General features: G+C 41.3%; 1 long non-coding RNA gene across 34 annotated transcripts in view; it reads right to left on the bottom strand.

Annotated features, from left to right (window-relative positions):
• The window catches only part of LOC110393160, a 267,894-nt gene that overhangs the window by 39,391 nt on the left and 216,382 nt on the right, over positions 1-12,121 (bottom strand). For 30 of the 34 annotated variants that reach the window (XR_002434842.1, XR_002434849.1, XR_002434843.1 and 27 more), the window contains 2 exons: positions 8,685-8,802; positions 7,645-7,771 (listed from right to left, as the gene is read on the bottom strand). The exons of the other annotated variants lie outside the window; for them this stretch is intronic. This is a non-coding gene — a long non-coding RNA (uncharacterized LOC110393160). The remainder of the gene's footprint in view (positions 1-7,644; positions 7,772-8,684; positions 8,803-12,121) is intronic. 34 annotated transcript variants of the gene reach the window in all.

Raw genomic sequence — 12,121 nt, 5'->3', positions numbered from 1 at the left:
GATATAAAGCCTCAGGGCTTGATGACTCATCTTGACCTGAGGCTTTGAAATATCACCTGCCGTCTGGATTGTTCCTGCTTGCTGCCTGGCATTTCAAAGTCTTTGTCTCCTTTTTTTTCCCCACAAGGTATCAGTCTTACAGACATTGCCAGATCAAGAGAAGCAAAGAATGCAAAGGAAAGTGAAAGTGAGAAGATGATGAGTTGGGAGCCCAGCTGGTATACATCTGCTTTGCTAAGCTTGAATTGAAAATGAGTATCATTATTCTTGTTCTGCATGCATCCTACTGTGTTCAGTTGATGCATCACATAGAAGAAGCAATGGGCATATTCTATGTCTAGCTCCCTTGTGTTCATCATGGGTTAATTAACTGTTCAATATCCTAACACAGGGAGTTTTGTAACCTTTCTGTGTTGATTTGAACTTCCAACATGTTGTAGTGGAGGAATATTTAGGGTGTCATTATGCGAAGATCCTGACAAAGTTAAACAGGCAATCTTTACTGACTTTAGGAAAAAAATCAATGTCATATTAATCTAGAGACTACTATAATTTCCATTTTCTACAGCATTGCCTATATGCTGTAGAATAAACCTCCAAGAGTGCTTTTTGGCAGATGGTTAAATATTTAAGTAGTTGGCCACAGATTTTTTTAAAAATGAGGTAATTAGAAACTTGAAGAAGTTAATATTTATTAGTCATGAAGAGTTTGACAGATTGGATGTTCTCTTACCCACACAATCTCTAACAGAGAAAATAAACCTCTTATCTTTCACTGTATATAAAGCAAGCTCTAACACAAGGCAGAAGTGGAAGGCATGTACTTCCAAGATTTCTTAATATGAGATACTAAGATTAATGGCTACCACTTAATCCAGGAAAAGGACAAAAAACAACACGGAAACGATGAAGTTCTGCAAATCCTGTGGAAATGCACGGAGTTCACCACGTAAAGTGTCCAGGTCCAAAACCTAAGGACTGATTCTTCTGCATCTCTTCAGCTTTCATTATAAATTATGTTGCCTTTAGCAAGTTGCAGGGCTATTCCAGTCACTGGGAATTACCCAAAAGTATCATTTTCTTTTAGCTTTGCCCATTCTGTTGACCTCATCTTCAGGAGAGGAGATGCATGGAGCAAAGGTAGAATGGTTTTGTAGTGCTCCAGAACTGCACAGGACAAGACTTTCTAAACCTGCTTTTATCTGTCTGGGAATCTAATGGAAAATAAGTGTTGAGGCATTTTCCTGGGCATGCTGGCTGCCCTACAGACAGGTCCAAGCAGGATCAGTAACATGGTTCTCACCAGGGCTGCAGATATCCAACTGCACTGAGCACACCATGGAGCCCAACTCAGCACTCCTTGTGCCAAGGCTGGCCAATACAGCTGCACTGAGCCAACCTGCACAGACAGCAGGTTGGATGAACTCAGGATGGACTTGGGGGCATCTGCACAGCACATACGTGGTAGATCTAATGTGTTCTCCATCTGTCAGACTGTCAGTATGTGCAAATGTTCAAACAGTATCTCCGTCCAGGCAAAGCCTGTGCGATGGATGTACACGCTACCAGTGTATAATAAAGCAGACACTGGAAACTGTTACCTTCTTGCATGAGATTGATACCAGCTCTGTCAATGATTCATGAAAAACATGAGTCAAGCAAAGAAAAAAGTAGAATAGCATCACTGTTAAACTATGTAGCTGACTGGCTAGCAACAGATGATGCATCACCATATCTTGCCTCTCTTTTCTTAATAGCTTCACTGAATGGTCAGTATGTGCCACAATACGAAATCCCTGGGGCTCCTTACATTCAAAGGCAAATAGAAAGTAAGATAAACCTGAACAAGGCATCATAGTAATGAATTTTGCATGTATCCACATGCAGTATTAAAAAGAATGGCTGCATAGGATTAACTGTGGCAGGCGGGGGGATAAGTGGAAAGGATTTTCATCAGAGTGTTCAGTGTGAGGCCAAGGGCAAACAGCAATATGTAATGTATCCGCTATAACTGTCACCTGGCACAAACCAGTAGGACAGGACTGGCTGCCTGGCAGGCTGAACACAGTCCCGAGCTGGAGCCATCCCAGCACTGCCCTCAAGAGAACCCAGGAGAGAAGAAAGCAGCCCTTGACACCAACCTGTGCCAATGCCAGTTTGCTTGATAAGGGGATGGTACCGAGAGCAGAGCATTCCATCATTGCAGCCAGAAGAGATGAACTGCTGAACTCACTGTGGAGATTTTACTTTATCTGACAAAAATCTTTAAGGGCTATCCTAATGGTATTAAAAAGGACTGGATTTTTTTCAGTTTTTCTTTTTGCTTTATTAATGTTATTTTCAAGGGATTTATTCTCCCAGTGTCTTTTTAGACAGTAGAAATTTCATGCTTTCATTATCTCATTCCAGACCTGTGGAGGACTGGAAAACTGATTGGGTTAAGAGTTATAATGAAAGCAAAACCCATTTTAAATGAACAAAGATTCCAAAGTTTCAAGTGTTCATAGGCTTTCTTTGATTGCTAAAAAAAGTGTCAGAGAAAGTCTGTTCAAGTTTCAGTATCCTTCCTCTTGAAGGAGAGATCCACAATTCTCAGCCCTAAAAGGTGGTGCACTGCAAACCAGAAGACAAGAGTAGAACCTTACAGGAAAAAAAGAAGCCGCAACCCTTTAAAAAACAAATATCACAGGATTCCTTTACGCACTATAAAGAAACAGAACGGAAATGAACCCACATTGTTTCCTCTTCAAGAACCCATTAGAAAAATGTGCACCTTAAAAAGATTTGACCTCAATATAAGGCATAATGTAAAAATGTGAGGATCTTGGAAACTTGCGCTTTTCCTGGATGGAGGCCCAGATTTTGTAACATATCTTGCCTGTTACTATTTTTCTTGCTTTTTCCAAAGTAGAAAAGGCTCTTTTGAAGAAATGTGTTTTCTAGACACTTTGATACACCAGAGTTGGAGTCATTTTAAACACTTCAAGCTTGATATATACACATATAGTTGTAATAGTTTCTGGATATGAGCCAACATTGCCTGTTTGGGTCCGGTTCTTAGTATCAATGTATGTAAGACTGTAGACAGAGTGGTTTCTACCCTAACACGTGAAGTATTCACAAGGCCAGACAGATAATACATGCACTCACTGTGCCTTTGTCTTCTTCAGCACAGTTTCAATTAGCTGCACCTGAAAGAATTTATGTCCACACTGAAATCTGCCTGAACAGAAAGAGGGCTGCTAGCACACACCGGTAGCATCACATTTGCTTAGAAAAGGAATTTTTTTTCTTCTTACTTCATGTAAGAAAATCAGTTGAGTTTGATCCAGTGACTGACTATCAATGGAATGGATTGAATACTCTTTCAGAAGCTGTTTTGCTGGCCTAGACACAATGTGCTTTTGCATGCTGACCCGCTCTTCTGTCCCTGATGCTCTTCATGCTGAGCTGAAACTGTAACTACATACTGTTAAGCCTACCATAAAAAGCACGTGGGCTGTCAGGTACATTGCTTTACTTATTCTTTTTTGTGTTGACTGAATATATACACAAATCTATCAGACTTTCCTGTATATCATCTCCTACCAGGTCACTGACAACATCAGAGCAACTGAGAGACAGAGGGTTTGATTCGTTTTACTGCTCCAGATACATTTAAAATCCAGCTAGAAAGGGGGCAGTAATTAACATTTACTAGCTCCACTAAAATTAATTTCTGCCATATCTTATCAAACAATCTGCCATGAGAGAAAGTTTTCCCCCCTGGTACATGCATAAGTCACTTTAACTTTTGTGGCTGCAAACTGAAAGCAATTCTTTCCCCACCTTCCGGTGTTTGCTCAGGTGCAGTTTGGGTTCCACGTGAGCTGATTCCTGAGAACCTGCCTCAACCAGCAGGCTAACAAGAGTCACCAACCAACTTTCACTGACTTTGCAAACAAAGTCCTCATCCTGGAAGAGCCCATTACGTAAAAGTACACTCTATGAAACCATCTTTCTGTTTGCGATTTACTATAAGTCCTTAGGTGATTTGTCTTTAAGGATGACTACATTTTTAATCAATCAGTAAGGCATGCAATATGTAAAGTTCATGCTAGCTTGAGCGGCAGCGGGCTGTGTTTCTCCCCTGCTGAACAACCCCTTCATAGCCTGTGAGCTTTAGCTGGTGAGGTTATGCAGGCTGCCTATTAGCACTGCTCTCAGCCACATGCCTGACTGCACTTTCAAGTCTCAGGGCCAAGAGCAAACTTTAAAGGCACCCTGCCAATTAAATGCAAGCAGAAAACAAAGATGGTATTTTTAACCAAAGCAAATATGATCAGAAATGTTCTCATGATGTTGGTACTGATAATTATTATTTTGCATTCAGTAAAGAGGTTTTTTTATTGAATTTGAATATTGAAATCTCCATGAAAACAATCTATCTAAAAATTAGCATTGATCTAAAAATCTAAATCTGGTGCTGATCTAAACATTAGTGTTGATCAAGCTGTCCGCTGGCCAATGGAAGTAAATTAAATATATTTTACTAGTGGTGGAAAGTAAGCCTGATTTTGAAAAACAGTAAAGATATTCTCTGCCATATTTTTATAGTCTTGTTTTGTGGATCTTATCAAGCAAAAAAAAAAAAAAAGTCTAGATGGCATGCATTATCTACAAGAGACAAAGACAAAACACTGCAGAGAGGTTAGCCCAGGTTAGCCCAGATGAATTCCAGTAAACTCTTTATATCACATCATAATCCAAATACACTGCAGCAGGTTGCAGAAAACATATTTGAGGGATGACACAGAATTTTATAGGGTGTACTTGGATTAGTTCTTGTACTCTTTCAGTGTTAAATACAATTGATTCAGTCCTCAGTTCAGCAAAAGTAATGTTCTAGTGTTTAAATGTTCTGCTGGACTGGAACCCTACCTACAATGAATCTGAAAGAGGTTTTCTGGCCTTTGAAATGTCAGTATTTTCAATTCTTTTATCTTGTTTTTCTTTTCAAGATTAAAAGCAAGTGGTGAGTACATTAGTAGGAAGCTCCCCTCCTGTGGCCAAAGGGCCTTGGTTCTATCTTGTTGAGCCATGAGGCAGCTGAAGGCTGAGGGCGGGGAGATGGTCATCTCTCAGTGCCTGACCAGCTTCTAGTACCAGAACAAGAAGCATACAAAAAATACAGAGTTGCCAAAATGGACACTGGGTTGCCTGTTACATTGCATCTACATGCTTTTGGGGAACATATATTTCTGGAATGTAGTGGGTTCTTTTCTCCTAGGGCATTCTAACACCCTCCTGAATGTCTCAGGTATGCATCAAACAAAAGGGAGAATAAAACAGTCTGCCTTAAAATGCCCTTTGATCAGATGAACTTCTGCTTAAAAGAGAAGTGAGAATGTGACGATTCCAAAGGGATCTCAGTAATTTCTACTATGATTTCCATAATTCAATACCCTACAATTATGCATTTCAAAGTTATCTGAAAGAACCAATAAAGACAGATTGATTACTTTATTTGTATACCTCACTATGAGACATTATCGCTCTAAGCTGCCAAAGCCGATTCCATGCCAGCCCTTGATCTAAAATTAGACTGAGGACAAGGAAGTGTTCTTTCCTCTACAATGATCACCTAAACCTAATGATCATTTGTTGCCTAAATGAGGCAACAGAGGCTGAAAGTCAGTACTAATGGATGATTACTGATGAAAAGCCTCATAACCTCAAGAACAGGCCCCTCAAGACCGACCTTCCTGAGAACTTAGACAATTTTCAGCAGGGCGCTCAAAATATCCACTAGGGATAAGTCTTGATATTCAGCAACCAGTCAGGGAAGATGGGCATCTAATGCAGTGAATTAAAGTACTGAGAGGGGTTCTTGTTTCCCAGAAATTGTAATTAGCCATTGTGCACCAGCCTCTTCTGCCCATATTTCCCCTACCACCAAGAGCAAAGATCACAGCCTCAGTTCCTGCAGTCCTACCCTGCCTGAAAACTGTGGAAAATTTCAGCACAGTATCTGGGTGGAGGTAGAGCCAATTAACCAAGCTTCTAATTTCTCAGAAACAAGCGTGCCATTTCACAGATACTGAGCAGAGGTCAAGGAAATGTCTTCTGGCCCTCCCTTCCACAGACAGTTGCAGCACTTCTTTACACCCATTTGATTGCACTTAGATTTGAGCACTTGCCTCAAATCAAGAATATGGCTTGCTGCTCTTTGGAAGACAATGCCTTCCACATAATCATGACCTAACATAAATACAGGTCAGCAGTAAACTTCCTCCACAGCCACTCCTTCTGGGGCCACCTGTGAGAGTTTACTCTAAGCAAAGGATTGTCCTCACCTACCTCCACAACCCTCTGTTTGCCATCACCTTGAAACACAAGATTGGTTTGTACTTGTGTATGTAGGGGCATGCACCTCGCATTATTTTGTGGGAATACTTCATGTGCACGTAGGCCTAGATCCATGAGTGTGTGTATGCATGCAGATAGATAAACAGATATTTTGGAATTATTTCAAAGCAAGTGAAACATTTTTCTTTCTGTCTAGTTGTTTCGCAATGACTTGGCCTTGGGATCTTCCACAGAGCTCTATGTATGAGTGACATACTTGCCTGTTCTTACAGCTCCTGCCTTATGTCAATTTAAGCATCTTTCCTACACCTGGAGGAGTTCAACAAACATCAGCTCACAGGTGTCACCCTCCATTGGCTGAAGGCTGGCTCCAGAGAGTCTAGCCAATATCTGCTTTGGCTATTAACAACCTTGGAGAGGCCAAACTCAGTGTGTGGGGGGAGACGGGGGGAGAAGAAGGTGGAAGAAAAAGGAAGGGGGGTACATGTATGTGCGTGTGCATTCACTGCTGCTTTAACTTTCCATCCATTTAAGAGTTTAAATACTAGTCAAGCACTTAAAATAACATTAGGACACATTCCAGCTTTCTCTGCCAGTCAGAGGAAAAAAATGTTTGAAACCTTGCATCTCAGCACCCCAAGGGCTTTATGATTTGTTAGGTTTAGTAGTTCAGAGGATTAAAAAGACAGAAATATTAGTAGAAAAAGAGGAAAAAAGTCAATGTATTCACTGAAGCAAATCTAATGGGTTGCTGGGCCAGAGAAGAAAAGGTTCTACTACCTAACCGAATCTTATTTATATTTCTTGCTCCACAATAAAAAATAATTTTCTAGACACTTCCTCCCTTCTTTTTTTTATTTTTTATTTTTTTGCTATGCTAGTCACATTTCTTAAATCCTTTATCAACGGCTGCTCTGCATATGAATGGGCTGTAATTGAACTGTCACATTCATGAAGGTCAGTAACCTTTCATTAGGAAGAATGTGTCTTTCTTGATAAATTGGAAAGTCCCCGAGGATTTGAAAGCATTTTTTTATTTCATTCTTTCAAATATACCTCAAAAATCTAACACAGATCTTTCTCTCCCTTTCTCTCACTCTCTTTTCATAGCACTCTGACAAACCCCTTGTCTTTGTCTTTGTCATAGGCAGTTCCATGCAAAATATTCAATCACATGCTTTCACTGTGACCTTTTTAAAAGCAAAATGGGAAGCATAAGTCCCCCACCCTCAACCCCTCACTTTGAACTGCAGACAGCTGATACTTCTGCTTAAAAAAAATAATAAAAACCTAAACCTTGAGATTACAGTTGTTGCCATGCTCCTGCTTCTTCAGAGGGACTTCCGTATTTACTGTAAAGCGATCTAAGTCAAACTGCGTTGGTGCCGGTGTATTTGTCCATCTTTTTGGTGTGTCTATTTATCTGCATAGAGGGAAAGCAGAACACCTCAAATAGTGACAGGTTGCATGTGAAGAACAAATTGTGGGAGAGAATCGTGCATGAAAAAAAAAAAACAAAACACTTGGCAGTGCAGACAGCTTTCAATCTCTGTCACAGAATAGCTTCATGCAACTCAGCCATCCCTATCTAAGGAAATCAAGATCTCCAGAGGAGTGCTTTTGTACCTTGGTCTGCACCCTTACACAGCAGGGTCTATAAGAGAATCTTTGTGGTTGCCAAATTCATAACCACTGCTCAACTCCTCCTCCAGATTTCAATCAGAAAGTGTGCATACAAGGGCACAAGGAAATGTGTTGAGCTTTCCACCCTTATCAGTGCAAAGGTGCTTTCAAATGACTTAAAAATACTAGAGAGGCTGATGGATGCAGGCGCAGAAGCAATCTGTTCCTGCCATTCCCAAGACTAGGCCATGGCCAAGGTATCTAAGTCTAGGACCCATCTTCGTTCTGAAGGACAGCTTGATGTCAGGGTCAGAAAAAAGGAAGTCTGGTGACAAAGTCTGTCATTATCAAGACAGAAATGTCAGCTTGGAAAAGGGGAAACTTGGGAAAGAGAAACAAGCATCTCATCTTTGGTGCTAGCTAGCTAAATATTCAAAGAAGGAACATGAATTAAAGGCTCCCCAGAGCTGTCAGAAGACTGTCCTTTTATTGTCAGCACCAGCAAAATTGTGGCAATTAAAGATTCACCACTCCGAGGTGGAATGTAGAGAAATGAGGAAGAAGGTATAATTGAAAAGCAGTTGGAATTCTTTAATGGTGCAGGCTACACTAGAAGCTTTTCAACTGGAACGACAAAAGAAGCAAAATATTTCTTTTGATTTTTGCAGGAATGGTTGAAGAATGAATACTTTCATTAATTAGGCCTAACTTACCTTGATTAAGCATTCTATCAGCTAGTGGACTTCTGTTGGAGTTCATATGCCCAAGTCTAAAAGGGAGTCCTTTCAGCCACATTTGGATCTTAGGGAAGCCACACATAAAAAGACTTTCCTATTGCAAAAGAAGAAAGGTTCTATATATATTAATGTCCTCCTTCAGCAACATCAGTATGTTGAATTCAGCTTTTTCCCTCATGATCCAGTTCTGCCACTAGTCTCCAGACACAGTTCATGGCTAGCCAGACTGTGGCCAGCAGCATAAATTGACTGGAAGCATCATCGTAATTGTCTGTGACACTGCTGAAATGCACGTATCTGTGCAAACACTGTAAAGAAAGAGGACAGCTTTGCTAGTGACTAGAGGTACGTGGCAAACTCTGCCTATGACTCTAAAGCAACAGGAGGTCCTTCAGAGGCTGAGAGTTTCAGTGCCATGTTCATGGTGCCTAACATAAGAGCCCAACTTAGAAATCTCATCTACAACAGCATCAAAGGGCAATAAGCAAGGAGTAATTCAGACTCCTACCTTTCATGAGCAGCAGTCACAACACACCAAGTAGGCATGACTGACTTCTCTACATGCCTAACTTGGGTACCAAGACTCTTTTCCACTAGCTACACAGGAAACCAAGATCTAGCAACATGGCATAACAGGTGGTCAGAATTGCTCATCAGACTCTTGACTTGACGTGTTGTCATTGCTCCTATGCTGCTTCATAGCAGACAACAGGAACACAATTCCTAGCTCAGCCTGATCTTTATTCTGTGGAATAAATAGATACATTCTTGTGCAGTACTTTTCAACTGTACATCAGGAGGTGACTTTGTAGTAAGCTCTGTTTCAGAGGACAGATTCTGACTAGTAAGCAAAGAACTGTATTTTAATGCAAACCACACTGTACAGACAAGTTTTCCCAAGAGTTAATTTTGAGATCTTTGCTATTTCAGTCTTCTGCAATGCATGTGGGTGAGCCAGTGATCTGGAGAATGGCTTCATGCATGTGCCCAAACATTTTGATACTTTATGTTGTCAAAAGAACAGAATTAACTGCCAGTCAAATCAACTGAAGTGGAAGATCGTAATCTTGGGAAAGAAATCTCATCAAGGTAAGCACAGGGGCTGTTCTGAAAGTAATGACTCCTATATTATTATGTTGGCCCACAATGTCAGAGGCAGATGGTGGTGGTATGGCAGCAGGGGTTGAACCTTCCCACCAATACTCCATTACATTTTGTTGCCATGTGACAGAGGGCAGCAGGGGGCAGTCAGGCAGTATGGCGTCTGACACAGAAGTGTGCATGAGGCAAAGGTGTGTCACTGAATACCCCCATGTGGAAAAAATGGCACCCACTGACATTCATCAACACTTGGTGAATGTTTACAGAGACCGAACAGTGGATGTGAGCACAGCGAGGTGGTGGGTGGTGTGTTTCAGCAGTGGTGACAGCCACATGAAAGACAAGCCGTGTTCGATGGCCATGAACAGCTGCTGCACCACAAAATGAAGAGCATCTTGATCAGCTCATTTTTGCAAATCAGCAGATTACAACCAGGAAACTGTGAGCTGAACATCAGTTTCAGTGCATTGGAAACAATGGTGGCAACACTGGAATATCACAAAGTTTGTATCAGGTAGGTTCCACGAATGCTCACACAGGAACTGAAAGAACACCACATGCAAATTTGTCAAGACCTATTGATCCAATACAAAGCTGAAGCTGACAGTTTCCTGGATCACATCGTTACTAGTGATGGGACATAGTGTCACCACTACAAGTCAGAGGCAAAACGGCAGTTCACAGAGTGAATTCCCCATCAAATAAAAAGTTCAAGATGCAGCCCTCAGCACGTAGTGATGTGCACTGCCTTTTGGGATAGGAAAGGAGTGATCCTTCTGGTTTTCAAGGAATCCATACAAACCATCAACTCTGACTGCTACATCGCGATGCTGACTGAGCTGAAGGTTCAAACTTCCAGACTCCAACCACAGAAAAAAGACACCCTTTCTCTTGCAACATGGTAACACCAGGCCCCATACCAGTCTGAAGACTGTGGAGCACATCACCAATCTTGGCTGGACTGTTCTACCACACCCACCATATAGTCTGAATTTGGCACCTTCTGACTTCCATCTGTTAGGTCTGATGAAGGATGGACTACATGGGCAACATTTTCCTAGCAACGACACCATCATAGCAACTGTGAAACAATGCACCTCAGCTGGTGCAGATTTTTACAAGCATGGCATGCAGGCGCTTGTTCATCACTGGTGAAAATGCATAGCTAGTGGTGGTGACTATGCTGAAAAATAGTGTCTTGTAGCTGAGAATTTGCTCTATCAAACAGTGTACTCTTTCTATCTGTTGCAATTTCCATAGAAGTAAACAGAAGGCATTACTTTCAGAGTCATCTATGCACTTTTAAAAATATTTTCTAGCCTGCCTGGCCTAAAGTACCCCTAGGGCAGCACTTTTCAAAGGGTATTGTTGTTTCTCTTCCACAGCCAAGTGGACATGATGTAGCTACTTACAAATCTCTGGAGAGATTCTGTTCTGATTCACACTCGTTTCCTCTGTCCAGCATATCCAAATCTGTTTTCTCAGTTGAACCTGGAGGTGGTTTTCCTACATCTCAGTATTTAGATTCATATGCAGTTAAACCTTTTTGTATATATCAGAGCTCAAATGAAGCTCTGACAACTGCATATGTAAAAAAACAAAACAAAACAAAAACAAACAAACAAAAAAAAAAAACAAAAAAAACACCACAACAGAGTGTGGTATATCACCTCATTATAAATCTCCAGATCAAAACAATGCGGCTTCTCAAGCACTCTGCACTGTGTATAAAATAAAAGTGGTTAAAGAATTTGTTTGGAAGTGTGTTAAGCAGGCAGGCAGTGAATAAATCCACTTTACCACTTCATGGCTTTACAAAGAAGCCCATCCATTAACATGGGAACCCTCTTGTTTGCATTTCTTAACAGCTGACATTTGTACCTTTAGGAGGAAAGTGAAGGGCATCTCATTGCCTCATTGTTTAAATCAGTGTGGAAATAATGGGGATGATAGGGAATTGGAGCTAATTTCCTTTGTCTCCTATTCAGCAGATAATGGTGGTATGTGCGGGATGCTAAAGGCCAGGCAGAGGAGGTGACCTGAAGATGACTTCATTCTTATGAGGTTTATCAAAGGCTCCTGTCAGTCAAATGCATGCTGAGAGATTGGGAACTGGCCATCTGGTCCAAAGTTAATCAAAGAGGAAAAAGGAAAGTAAGGAGGTGAAAAATCCCCCTGTCAGCTTTGTGCAAGGTGGAGGGAGACACAGACAGAGGAGGGAACTCCTGAGCTTCAGCAGCCCAGCTCCCAGGCCGGATAGCCAGGCTGCATGCAGAGCAGCAAATGCCGTGGAATGAGGTGGAGGAGCGTGG

The sequence above is a fragment of the Numida meleagris genome, chromosome 2, assembly GCF_002078875.1.
Source record: "Numida meleagris isolate 19003 breed g44 Domestic line chromosome 2, NumMel1.0, whole genome shotgun sequence".
NCBI classification, from domain to species: domain Eukaryota; kingdom Metazoa; phylum Chordata; class Aves; order Galliformes; family Numididae; genus Numida; species Numida meleagris.
Note: the sequence above shows the minus strand (reverse complement) of the source record. Positions and strands in the feature narration are given on the sequence as shown.